This window comes from Dromiciops gliroides, chromosome 4, assembly GCF_019393635.1.
Source record: "Dromiciops gliroides isolate mDroGli1 chromosome 4, mDroGli1.pri, whole genome shotgun sequence".
NCBI classification, from domain to species: Eukaryota; Metazoa; Chordata; class Mammalia; order Microbiotheria; family Microbiotheriidae; genus Dromiciops; species Dromiciops gliroides.
The window spans coordinates 381,772,506-381,779,331 of record NC_057864.1 but is presented as its reverse complement, the minus strand read 5'-3'; the positions used below and the strand labels follow the sequence as shown (position 1 = coordinate 381,779,331).

Sequence of the window (6,826 nt, the reverse complement as noted above, 5' to 3'; positions counted from 1 at the left end):
AAACCTGTCAAATTCCATAATCTCCTAGTGGTCCCCAGTTTCTTCATTTGAAAATGATAATAATGTCTGACATCCCCTCCAGATGAAGATCTATAATCTAGTGACTTGGTTTTAAATCTCAGTTCTGCTATTTATTGCCTGTGTGACCTTGGATCAGTCACTTCTCTATTCTGGACCTCAGTTTCCTTTCTTAGAAAAAGAGGAATTTGAGTTATATGACCTCTAAGAGATCCTCCAGGCCTAAATCTATGATCCTGTAAACCATGAGGGAAGGTCACCCTGGTGGGCAGCCAAGATGCTCTGAACTTTATTGCCAGTACTAATGGAAGCCAAAGAACATGAAGTTTTTTTTTTCTTCCTCAGAACTTTTGGAAATAAAGAAATAATTATCCTAGTACTTAGGGAAATTAAATGAGACTCTTGTTATACCACTTAATGTATTTTCTAAATTCTATTCAACAGTCATTTTATTCTGAATTTAAGACATTGCCCAGCCCCAAGAGCCATCATCCAAGGAATCAGCACTTGTGGAGGAGTCCACTGTCCCCATCACTACAAATGCCAACTGCTGACCAACTATTACCAACAGAGCAGACAACTCAACCTAGCTAAAGCAGCCTAGCACCCCGAGCAATATTCAAGTGGGGGCATGTGTTAGGCAGGTCCATTGCCACAACCTCCTTTCAGAGCTTGGAGCACAGGTCCTGCTTCTGCCCTGGTCAGGTGTTATGTTGCAGTCCCCAGTTCTTTCCACTAAAGTCCTTGGCACTGACAAATGGTTCAACATCAGAAATGGATAGTTTATCAATGGAAATGGAAATTCAAGATCTTCGTAAAAGTGGCCTAGTGGGTAAAGAGCTTGATTTGAGTCAGGAAGACCTTAATTCCAATTCTACTTTAGGCACTTACTAGCTAGGTTTTGGTGAACAAGTAGGGGCAGCTAGATGGTGCAGTGGATAGAGCACTAGCCCTGAAGTTGGGAGGACCTGAGGTTAAATCTCACCTCAGACACTTACTAGCTGTGTGACCCTGGGCAAGTCACATAACCCCAATTGCCTTTAATATCCAGGGCAATCTCCAGTCTAATATATCTTGCCACTGGACACAGATGGCTCAGGAGGTGAAAGTGAAGCTGGTGACTTTGCGCAGCTCTTCCTCACTTAAATCCAGTTCAGTGCAAGTTATATTATCTATGATGATCCTCTCTGAGAATGAAGGAAAAACCACAACAACAACTCTGAACAAGTTACTCAACTTCTCTCAGCCTCTGTTTCCTCATCTGTAAAATGGGGATAATAGCACCTACCTCACAAGATTGTTGTGGAGATCAAATAATGAGATGAGTGTAAAGCAATTTGTAAAACAAAGTGTTATATAAATGCTAGCTATTACCACTATTTAGTTTGCTGCTTCACCTCTGGGCTTTTTTTTTTTTTAATTTGACTTTCGGCTAAAACCTTCTAGATATATTATCTCTACATATTAGAATGTGACCTCCTTGAATGAAATGTGTTCCTCTATTTGTAATGAACAGGTTCAAAAAAGTGCTTTGCACCTAGTAATAAACAAAATGCTTTGCATTCTTTCATTAGTTCATTAGCTAATTAATTAGTTTATTCTAGGCTTCCTTGGTTCTAAGAGCTGGAGCAGCAGCTGTTCCCTTACCTGCTGTGTGGTTATGCATGTGGGCTGGGGCAAAATCAGATTTTTAAAGGTCATAGATCAAGAGCAGAAAAAGACCTCAGAGGCCATCTGACCTAACCTTCTAATTTTAAATAAGAGGAAACTTAGATTCAAGGAAATGAGTAACTTTTTCTAGGTTGGGATTGAACGTAGGAGCTTCCTAAACCTCTATTAAGACAGTGAGTGCTCCCTCTTCTGAGCTCTTTCTGCTGCATTCCTGTCTCCTAATACAATTTAAAAATTTCCAGTTAAGCAGTTAAATAAAAGTAGTCCTAGAGTACTCAGGTAAGTTTTTGAGTTTTAAATACTTTTGAGAATTGCCTAATATTTTTAATAATGAGTGTTTTTAAAATCCAAGGGTACAAACTTGAAGAAAAGTGATGAGTAGGGATGTTCTTAAGTGTTCTTAATACAAAGTAAGAAGGTCAAAGAGTAGCTATTCAGAAAAGCACTTCTTCAAGGAAAGGAAAAAGTGTCTCTATGAAAGAAGGGCATCTTGGAACTTAATCCAATCAGATAGGCTTTCCGTTATTTAAGTACGAAAAGTAAGTACTTTTGTATTTAGAAAAGGAAAAAAAAAAGGTAAGTGAATAGGCTGGTATGATGGCTAAAGTGACAGATTTGCAGTCGGAGGAGATGGGTTCAAAGCCAAAGTCTGCCATTTGCTGCCTCAGCTTCCTCACCTTCAACCTGAGAGATGGGTTCGACTAGATGGCTTCTAGGGTCTGCTCAGAGCCGTCGCATTCGTTCCCGTAAACCTTTCAGCTTGATATCTATGATCCTAAATACTGAGTCACCCTAAACACCAACAACACGCCTCAGTTTCGGACGGCTCCAAAAGTAACCCAATTAGAAAAAGAAAAAGAAATAAATTGCAATTGAGCTACAGATAAGATCCAAAGGGGCTGTCCTCCCCCTTTGGTTTCTTATATCTAATGATGCGAAGGCGCAGATAGGCACTTTAGACATTATTATTGTAATTTCGATTTTTTTTTTCTACGCATTCCAGGACTAGAAACACAAGAAGTACCGCAGGTGTTAGCAAAATACCTGCCTTCGGAGCCCTACCCGTAGTTAATTTCTTTGGCCTGAAATTCCAGAGACTAATTTCCACCCCTCCCCCGGAGTCACCTGCTTAGGGAAACCCCAGCCAGAAAGCCGGGTCACGCCAGGTCAAATCATCTACGTCTCTTGTTTACTCCGCCCGCCCAGAGCTGGCTGGTGTGGGGGAGGGCCACGCCAGCCCCTGGGGCCGCCGCGCCCGGGAGCGCTGCGCCTCGTGAGTGGCTGCGCCGGCGGCCGAGCCGGCTCCCCTGGGGACTCTACGGGGCGGAGACCACCCCGGGAGTCCGCGCGCCCGCTGCGAGCCCAGCCTGTGCAGCCATCTGGGCCGGCCACCGGGCTCCCGGCCGCGGCCTCCTCTTGAAACCCCTCCAAGGGTGCATACGAGTACACAAAATGCAGGCTAACGGCCGCGAGAAGCCCTGGTGTTCTCCCCCTATCACCCGACCGGGGAGGACGCCAAAAGCTCCGACTCGGTCGCCTGGGATTTCCCCGCCCTGCCGCCCCACTCTCTCCGCCTGCGGTTTAATTTCATTCCTTTAGTTTCTTTTTCGAGGGTGGCACCAAAATATGCTGGGGCGGATGGGGGGGAGGGGGGGACGGAATCGGGGAGGAAGAAAAGTGACCACAGTGGAGAAAGGGGATTGCTTTCTTTTTTCTAAGGTTGGTATTAAATGTTTGGTGTTGTTCGCTGTTCTACCAACCGGGAAATAACCTTGCTATCTCTTTGACATATCTTCCAAAGCTACTTGGATGCATACTAATGAAAATGGCCTGGGTTCCTGGGGGTGTGTGGTAAGGAAGACAAAATTCACCCTATTTTAATGTTAGGGAACAGGGCTAACAAACACGGGAGTGACAGCGTGAGTGCACAGAAAGTTTATATGTATATACCATATCTACATCTCTATATACACATGTACATACACACACGTCTCGATGGGGACATGCATACTGCAAGAAAACAGGTTAAAGTGTCTTCAGAAATGTAACCAGAACTTGCAGTATTATTTTATTTCTCTTACTGCATAACTGAACAGTAGGCATGGGGGCAAAGCAAGTCAAAGAAGGGAAGAGAAAGGCCCCCGAGGTGGGAGCAGAAGAGATCGACATGGTTATAATGGTCAAAAAAGCGGGGGGTGGGGGGGGGAGGAGGAACGGAGGGATGGGGGGATTGGAAGGAGGAGTATTCCACATACTTAAAGGAAATTCTCTAGCTGGGAAGAGACGCACACATTTTGCATGGCAAGTAGAGACTGGCTCTCCTGGGAGTTCCCTGTTTGGAGAGCGGGCAAGCAAGAGATCTCCCTGCTGCCTGGGAGAGGCTGCAGCTTTGGGCTCTAAAGCCCTGCCCCCTCTGTTCCCTCTTCCCTCCCCCTCCCGTCTGCTCTGTACACAGTGCATTTCCCTCTCTTTTTCTCATTCTCCAGACTGGTTTTTCTGGTTCAGCCTCTCACCCTGGGACGCGCTGGGGGATCCGATGACGTCGCTGGCCGAGCTTTCCTCTCTCTCTCTCTCTCTCTCTCTCTCTCTCTCTCTCTCTCTCTCTCTCTCTCTCTCTCTCTCTCTCTCTCTCTCTCTCTCTCGGCCGCGCTCCCTCTCCCCCTCTCTCACTTCTCCTTGTAACTTCTGTTCTGGGAAGCGGTGCCAGGAATAACCCTGTCTGACTACAGATCAGAAAGGCTGCTGCTCCCTCATCCAGAAAACTGCGGCTCTGGCCTCTCTTCTCCCTCTCAAGTCCAGCTTCACCTTATGTCTGTCGCTCTGTGTACAGTATAAGAAAATAAATAAAGGAAAGAGGAGCCTTGGCTGTCGGGATCTCTTCCCTCCCTCCCTCTGTCCTTAAGGAAATGCTACCAGACACCCCCCAACACGCACAAGCTTAGCAAGGAGCAACCACAGCAGCAGAAAGAACAAGGGCACCAGGGGGTTTTTCCTCCTCCTCCTCCTCTTCCTCCTCCTCCTCCTTCTCCTCCTCTTCCTCCACGGTGACTTTCCAGGTGAGCAGCAGCAGCAGCTGCTGCGAGGATCCCCCTTCCTCGATCCCCTGTCAAGGTATCCCCCTCCTCCTGCCCCTGTCACTCGGAGCGGGCCAGGAGCTGACAGCCGCCGGAGGGGCTTGCGGAAGAGAGGCGGGGAGGCAGGCGGGCGGGAGGTGTGGGAGTGGAGAGGAAAGGGGGACGCCGGGGGAGTGCTGTCTTTCTTAAGAAGAGGAGGGTCTTTAAAAAAAATATTTCCTGACTGTGGCACAAGTATTTGCCAAGTTGTGTCTTGGACGTTGAAGCTACGGGCTGCACTGGAGCAACTTACAAGGTCTTTTCCTCTCTTTCAAAAATCCATATACTTTGGGTTGTTGGGTGCTGCCTCGGGGTACATTGAGGGTGTATCCATCATTTGGGAAAGAAACGGGGACTATAGGCTAGCCATCAGATGGGTAAGTCACCTCAGAGATGTGTTTTTCTTTTTTATCTCTATGATTAGTATATTTTACTTTATGTTACAGATATTATCTGCTTCCCCCTCCCCAGCTCTCCCTTCTTGCTGAGGTTTCTTGGGGTGAGGAGTGCGTGTGTGTGTGTGTGTGTGTGTGTGTGTGTGTGTGTGTGTGTGTAGACTAAGGGGAGGGGGAACCTAGGGGGAAGGTCTCTGGCGTGTTAGGAAATGTGGGGAATACCCTGGCTGTAAATCTATGCAGATTAGGGGGAGGCTGGTTTGCGTAATGTCCTCTCGGAAGGGGGGGGGGAGCTCGGGAGAGGTGGAGGGAGGAATGTGCATGGTTACTAATGAGAGACATGCACAGCGCACACACGGCTACTGCTGCTGCTGCTGCTTGCCTGTCCCCGTTGCAAGGTAGCAGTTGAGATTGGGGGTATGGGGGGAAGGGAGACAGAGGAGGATGAGGTCCTTTTGGGGGTGTGATGGACAGACAGAAAAAGGTGTTGGTGTTTTAGTGTTTGTTTTCGTCTTTTTTTTTTTGTTTTTGGTATTGGAATTTCACTGACTTCTTTCTCCTCCCAAGGAAGGAAAGAATGAAGGAAGGAAGGGAGGAAGGAAGGAAAGAAGGAAGGAAGGAAGGAGGGGGCTGACTTGATGGAAGGTTCAGGCAGAGCGTTTTCCCTTTCCCTCTGTACTATCTGCAGTGTTGGTTTAGTATGGGGGTGGGGAGGGGATAGACGGGGGCGCGTGGAGAAGGATGGGGGCGGTTTGCATGTGTGTTTATGTGTGTGTTTCTGACCGGGGATAGGAGGACATGTGTGTTTGTGCTGTGCACTGTGGGGATCTGTGTCTGCGCCTTTATGTCTGTTCCCTGAAGTGGGTGGAACGTTGGCCCGTTCCGGGAATGTTCCATGACGTGTTGCAGCCACAGGAAGGGGGTTAACGAGGGGCTCTCGGCCGCCGCGGCAGCTTCGGTTGCTGCTTATCAAAGCAGATGTTGCTGCTGCTGTTGCTGCTGCTGCTGCTGCCGCCGCGGCTGTCCGCGGCTGCCCGCGGCTGCTCCGGCTGCTGCTTCTAGGCTCCCTTCCCGCCCCCCCCCCCTTCCTTCTTGTACGTCTGGTGTAGGTGGGGGCAAAACACAGAAAAACACTGTTCCCTCGGTTTGGATATGTGTGTGTTGTTTATGGTGTTTAATGGAGGAAGACTCCAGATCAGCTTCTAAACCCCAGCGGTTATCGCAGATATCTGTATTTTATATGAATCTGCCTGTCTCTGTCTTTCTCCTCTCTCTCGGTCTGTCTCTGTCTCTCTTATTATATAACACATATCGAGTGAAGCAGATGACATGAGAAAATGCTATCCCAACAGACCTAGACTGAATTATATGGAGGGAGGAAAGGTCAGAAGCTGTCAGTTGGTGTTCTCCTTCAAGGACTTAGCCCCCTGAGAAGGAGGAGGGGGAAGAGTATTCTTCAAGTGGTTCCCGACGCTATGCCTAGACTTGAAAGCAGCTAACTAGAGGGACTGCAGAAGCCAGCCCTCTCCCCAATGGGCGGGCATTGGGACGAAGAGGTTGAAGAAAATAGGGCTGGAGGATGGGGAATACTTTCAAGTCTCTCATCCTTTTAACACTGGGGCTGCCGAA

At 48.0% G+C, this 6,826-nt stretch overlaps 1 protein-coding gene across 9 annotated transcripts in view; it reads left to right on the top strand.

Annotated features, from left to right (window-relative positions):
* The first annotated feature begins 4,906 nt into the window (after positions 1-4,906).
* HIVEP2 (HIVEP zinc finger 2) overlaps positions 4,907-6,826 on the top strand; it is a 284,997-nt gene continuing 283,077 nt past the window's right edge. For 6 of the 9 annotated variants that reach the window (XM_043999699.1, XM_043999695.1, XM_043999693.1 and 3 more), the window contains exon 1: positions 4,907-5,179. The gene's annotated coding sequence lies outside the window, so the exon portion shown is untranslated. Of the gene's footprint in view, positions 5,180-5,515; positions 5,596-6,826 lie in introns of those variants that run through there. The other 3 variants (XM_043999697.1, XM_043999700.1, XM_043999703.1) reach the window with 3 other exon arrangements.